Genomic DNA, 6,000 nt, shown 5'->3' on the forward strand with positions numbered 1-6,000 from the left:
GCCCTAGCCCCCATTTATTCAATACCATCTTACTTTCAATTTTTAATTATTTGGTTGCCAATATCTTATGTTATATATTTAATACTTGAAACTCAAGCAATATTTCATTAACTTTTTGCTAATATAATGAAAATTTTAAGGTATTCCCTTATTATTATATTATACTTCTATTTTTATTTATTGAATATGTGAATGTTGTACTATATTAACATTAATATGTACTTTTGCATGTTTGGATTTTGATCGGTCAAAATAGTTTAAAAAAAGTGTCTACTAAATAGCTTTTAAACAAACTGACAATTGACTTTTAAGTTAAAGTTAAAAAACTACTATAGGTAAAAATAAATTTTACATGGATTTAGTTCACGCTAAAATAGTGTGGACCAATCTTAATAATTTATTATTTCCTACTTAAATCACTTGATTATATTCTTTAAATGAAAAAGTGTAAAATATTTTAATATAGTCTATATTCATACAAAATTTTAACCTATAGGCACCTATTATGACAAAACAAATGCAAGAAAACAATAGACGGAAAATAATAGAGATCACGCACAGATATTTGTCGTGATTTTTATTTGAGGAGAAAACAATACATAATAATAAGATTAAGAGGGGTTTTGATAGGTCGTTTTACTACCAAAAATAATTCCTAATTCACCTAACTAGTATAGTTGGGAAAGTAGGGTCGAACCACTGTGGAAGGACAAATAAAGTCACAATTTGAACCAAGTTCACTATTGCTAACGATCAAATATTGGATTTTTGTTTATCTAAGTAGAACGCAAAAACAAGAGATGAATAAAATTCAATAATTAAAAACCTAGGGCTAAAAGGATTCACTATGCATCGATCATGATTCTTGAACAATAATTGGGATAGGAATGAATATAGGCGAAGGAAAATGTTGCTCTCGCAAACAAATTCGACAATCAAACAATAAAACAAGCTATCGCGATTAAAGCTTAATTGTTCAAAGAAGGAAATCGTTCACTCAAACTCGCAACTCTCGCTTATAGAATTGAGCGAATAAAACTTGCAAATTGGCCAAACATGCAATCAATATAAAACCCATCAATTGAATCGCCTAGACAAACCAAATTTAAATCCTAAAATCAAACAAGAATCATGACCTTTTGCATAGTTTCACCAAGCCCTAGAAATAAAACTACTCACTAAGCATATTAAAACTAACAAGAGATTCAACAATGAAATCCATGGAGAAAATCAAATTCAAATTAAATGTGGAAACAAACATTCAAAGATAACAACGATAAACAAGAACAAGAAATTAGAATTGAAACTAATACCTTCAATATAATTAAAATTACAATGTTCAAGTGTTGATTAACAATCCCCCATGACAAGTAATGTGTTAAATCTTTTCAATACCGAACCCTAAAAAACAGAGGAAAAACTCTTTCAAAAATTCCTCTCCAAAGCTATTTATATCCCCTTAAAAGAGATCGGAGGATATGGGAAGTTACAAAAAGAAATAACTGCTTGACCCGGCCGGGTATGTGGAAACTCGGCCGGGTACGCAGCAAAGCATTTTAATCTTCAATGGAAGCCTGGCCGGGTATGTGGAGACCCGCCCGGGTATGAGAGTCTCACCCGGCCGGGTATGTGGAAACCCGCCCGGGTATGAGAGGCTCACTCGGCCGGGTATGTGGAAACCCGCCCGGGTATGAGAGGCTCACCCGGACGGGTATGTGGAAACCCGGCCGGGTGCGTGTGGCAACTTTCTCTTCCAAATAGCGTCTTCAAATTCTTCTAAGTATCAAGTGCAAACCCGGTCGGGTATGTGAAAACCCACCCGGGTATGAGAGGCTCACCCGGCCGGGTATGAGGAAACCCACCCGGGTATGAGACCTGGTCAGCACAAAAATGACCTTTGAGTAGCTTATGACCTTCCAACTTGCAAATCTCGCTCCAAGAGTCGATTCCTAGTATAATTAGAGCTTTGTACCTACAAAATAGATAAGAAACAAACACTCCAACCAAGCATAAAAACCAATAGAAAATTGAGCAAAATACGCGAGAAATGCTATGAAAATACAATGGGGGCATGGTAAAAAATAATATATAAAATACACACATCAAACTCCCCCGAGCCGAACCTTTGCTTGTCCTCAAGCAAACAAGACAAGGTTCTAAGAATAAAAGTATGCTTCACCCTATAAAAGCAACATCGCAAAACACTTGTGATCACATCCTCTCAATCAACGCATTCAAATAGTTCAATACCAATCCAAGAGTAAAATATCATACAAGCGAATTCAAGCCTTATCACTAAGGAATAACGAGGAATCAAGGATAGAGTTCTCACGGGTGACACTCCTCTATCTGTGGCGAGTATAAAATGTACTCGATCGCTCTCCGCCCACAAATATGCAAAAGATGTGCATATGAATGAATTTTTGTAGCCTAAAATGCTAATAAGGCACCCTCCCATCTGAACAACACTCATGTGTTTAAAAGGGAAATAATATCACTCGACCTATAGAAGTCGACTCGAAATGCATCACATACTCTTAAATCTTGGCAAGATATTAAATCGAGGAAGCACATATAACTGCATGATTGTCAAGAAGATCTTTATTAAGCTTGTAATGGGGTTTGGGTCAAAGGTAGGATTCAATTTGAAAATATGCGAGCTGAAAGTCTATTTTGGGGGAGCATAATCTAAAAAGTAACGTAGCCTAAAGATGAGGCTAAAACAACTCCAAATAACTTCAACTCATAACTACCGAACCAACCCAACTAATGGAAAGCACCGTCATATCATCATCAAACGATAAGAGATTTACAACTTGCAAAGGCGAAAATGTACAATGAAATAAAAGATGTGAGACAAATTTTTCCTTCTTCTTTTTTTTTTTTTTTTGGAATTGAAACTACATAAATATGAACAATGAAAAGATGGTAACATATGACAAACCAAGAGGGTTTTTCTCCTCTTTTTATTTTCTCTTTTTTTTTTTTTGAAGCTTTTTTTTTTTTTTTTTGAATGAATATGAACAATGAAGAAGATGATGATATGTGACAAACTAGATAAGCACACTCCAACAATGAGGAAATAATCAACCTAACTTAAGTACCCTATGCACGTAAATGTGAGCCAAATGACAGAATATATACCGCCCACTAACTAACCAATTGCTCCCCCAAGCTAGACTTGGGTTGATCAAATAGGGTCAAAAGGTTTATAATGCGGTTAGTTATGAAAGAAAATGTAGGGCTTAAAATAAAGGATCAAATGGCAAATAAATTAAAGGATCAAATGGCAAATCATGACTTTGAAAACAATTTTGCACGGCTTCTAGCAAATGAGGGCCTTCTATCATGCTCATCATGCAAATACATAGCTAACAAGACCAGTACCAAGCCAAAATGGAGATCAGTGATACACCAGGAACTAATCGCTCAAGAAGAAAATAGTGAGATAGAAATCAAAGTCCAAATCCTTACAAGGTAAACTCTTCCTTGTTCCAAAAAATAATGCTCAAAAACACAAGTTTCAACAATACTAAGGAATCGGAAAAAGAACCCAAAAGTCTACAATGACCAGTCTCAGCAATCATAAGTGTTAAAAATTTCAACCATAGGGCACAGGGAAACATACTTTGTCAAAAAGATCCAGAGGGGCATCGAGGGAGAAAGAAATTCATTACAACTAAAAAAGCAATACAATATTTTTGGTCACATGTAAACTCCCACTCCTAATGAGTGGTACAAACCATGCAACAATCCTAAGAAAGCAATAAAAACACTCAAAGCTAAATTATGAAAAGATTTGGGAAGATCTCACCAATTAACTTCATAATGCAAGCTGAAGCACAAAAATTCATCACGTTATCCAAAGCGCGACTTGCAAAAGAACCTGCAAGAGGAGAGAAACAACCAACTCCAACCAAAACAACTACACTAAAAGCGGTGGAAAATATACAAGAGAGTAAGCTAAAGCAACAATCAAGACTCCCTCCCCAAGCCAAATCAAGCACTGTCCACAGAGTTTGAGAGGGGGGCAAGAGCCCACTAACCCATGGGGTCAAAGTCATTATCCTGCTGCTCATCATCATCGTCCTCATCCTTTCAAGCATCTCAACTTTGCATATAGGCCGAACTAACCTCTGCACTCTCTTGCTCTTGCTATGACTAAGCTCTTCATTACAAAGAGCTTGTTCAATAGCATTAATTTCAGTCTTCCAAATGCTAGCATCACCTGTAGAAGATTCAAGACAAAGAACGGCCTCCAAAGGATCTTTCATAAAAGTTAGGGGCAAGTTATCATGACAAATCACATCAACTACATCAATAGCATAGCATTTTTCCTCAAGCATGGGACCTTTCAAAGCATTGCTCAAATTGAAAGTTACATTGTCATCCCCCACAGAAAGTGTAAGTCTACCATTTTTCACATCAATAACTGCTCCTGCCGTATGAAGGAAAGGTCTTCCTAAAATAATAGGAATTTGTCGATCTTCCTCCATATCAAGAACAACAAAATCAACAGGGATATAAAACTTACCTACCCTAACAGGGACGTCCTCTAAAATACCCAAAGGATATTTAACAGAACGGTCGGCCATTTGTAAAGTAATATTGGTGACTTTTACATCTCCCATTTTCAGTTTAGAACAGACAGAAGAAGGCATTACACTGACACTAGCTCCTAAATCACATAAAGCTTTATCAATAAACAGTGTCCCAATGTGACAGGGGATGGAGGAACTACCAGGATCTTTCAGTTTTGGAGGGGATTTATTTTGTAGCAAAGCACTACATTGTTCAGTAAAAGCAACCGTTTCCACCTCACTAAAAGCTCTTTTCCTAGTCAATATGTCCTTCATGAATTTAACATAAGCAGGCACTTGTGTGATTAATTCAGTAAAAGGAACTGTTACCTGCAAATTCTTAACCACCTCCAAGAACTTACCGAACTGCTTGTCAAGTTTGTTCTTCAATTGGCGGTTGGGGAAAGGAAGTGTGATGGGAGGCACTTGCAATGCCTCTTCTTTTGCTTTCTCTTTCTCGTGCACTGCCTCAGAAGGTGCTTCATCAATAACCACTTCAGGAATGCCCACTTCTTTCGAATTTGACTCTTCATTGCGAGGCATGGGTGGCTCATCATAACTCAACCCGCTCCTTGTAGTGATTGCATTGGCGGTCTCCTTGCCATGTGGTTGAGTGGGTTGGCCGGGCAATGCTCCTGCTTGTCTAGAGGAGCTAGATGCAGCTAATTGAGCGACTTGAGTTTTAAGTATTTTATTGTGAGTACCGAGTTGCTCAAGCTGTTTGGCCATTTGGGCCATCATGTTTTTCAATTCCCCCAATTCGGATTGGAGTTGTTGGTTCTGAAATTGCTGCTGTTGATGGCCTTGAGGAGGCCTTTGGAAACCGGGTGGTCCTTGATTGGACTGAAATTGCTGATGTTGCCCATATTTTTGTTTTGGTGCTTGTGGTGGAAAGTGTTGCTGTTGAGGATTTAACACATTGTTGCTGCGATATGACAAGTTAGGATGATTCCGAATTCCAGGATAGTAGCTATTGTTGTTGAAAGGAGGACGAGCTTGAAAAGCATTAACTTGCTCTGGCACTCCCATAGCTCCATTGGAATTAACAGAACACTCCATTAGAGAATGACCATGCATACCGCAATAATCACAAGCAACTCCACCTTGGCTAGAGGTAGCCATAGCATTGACGGGCATAGATGTACTAGCATTCATGCGCATCCCATCGATTTTCGCATTCAAAGCTGAGATTTGTGATGATAGAAGGGAATAAGTTTCAACTTCATGCTTCTGCTTCCTTGGTGCTTGAGCTCCGCGCCTAGATGAGCTATTCCATTGATTTTCAGCAAGAGTATCCAAGAGTGAAATAGCCTCAGAAGTTTGTTTGTTCATGAAAGAGCCACCAGCCGCACCATCTACCATCCTCTTAGTCTCATTATCAAGACCATTATAAAAAGATTGCATAAGAAATTCCTTCTCA

This window comes from Amaranthus tricolor, chromosome 4, assembly GCF_026212465.1.
Source record: "Amaranthus tricolor cultivar Red isolate AtriRed21 chromosome 4, ASM2621246v1, whole genome shotgun sequence".
Classification (NCBI taxonomy): Eukaryota; Viridiplantae; Streptophyta; class Magnoliopsida; order Caryophyllales; family Amaranthaceae; genus Amaranthus; species Amaranthus tricolor.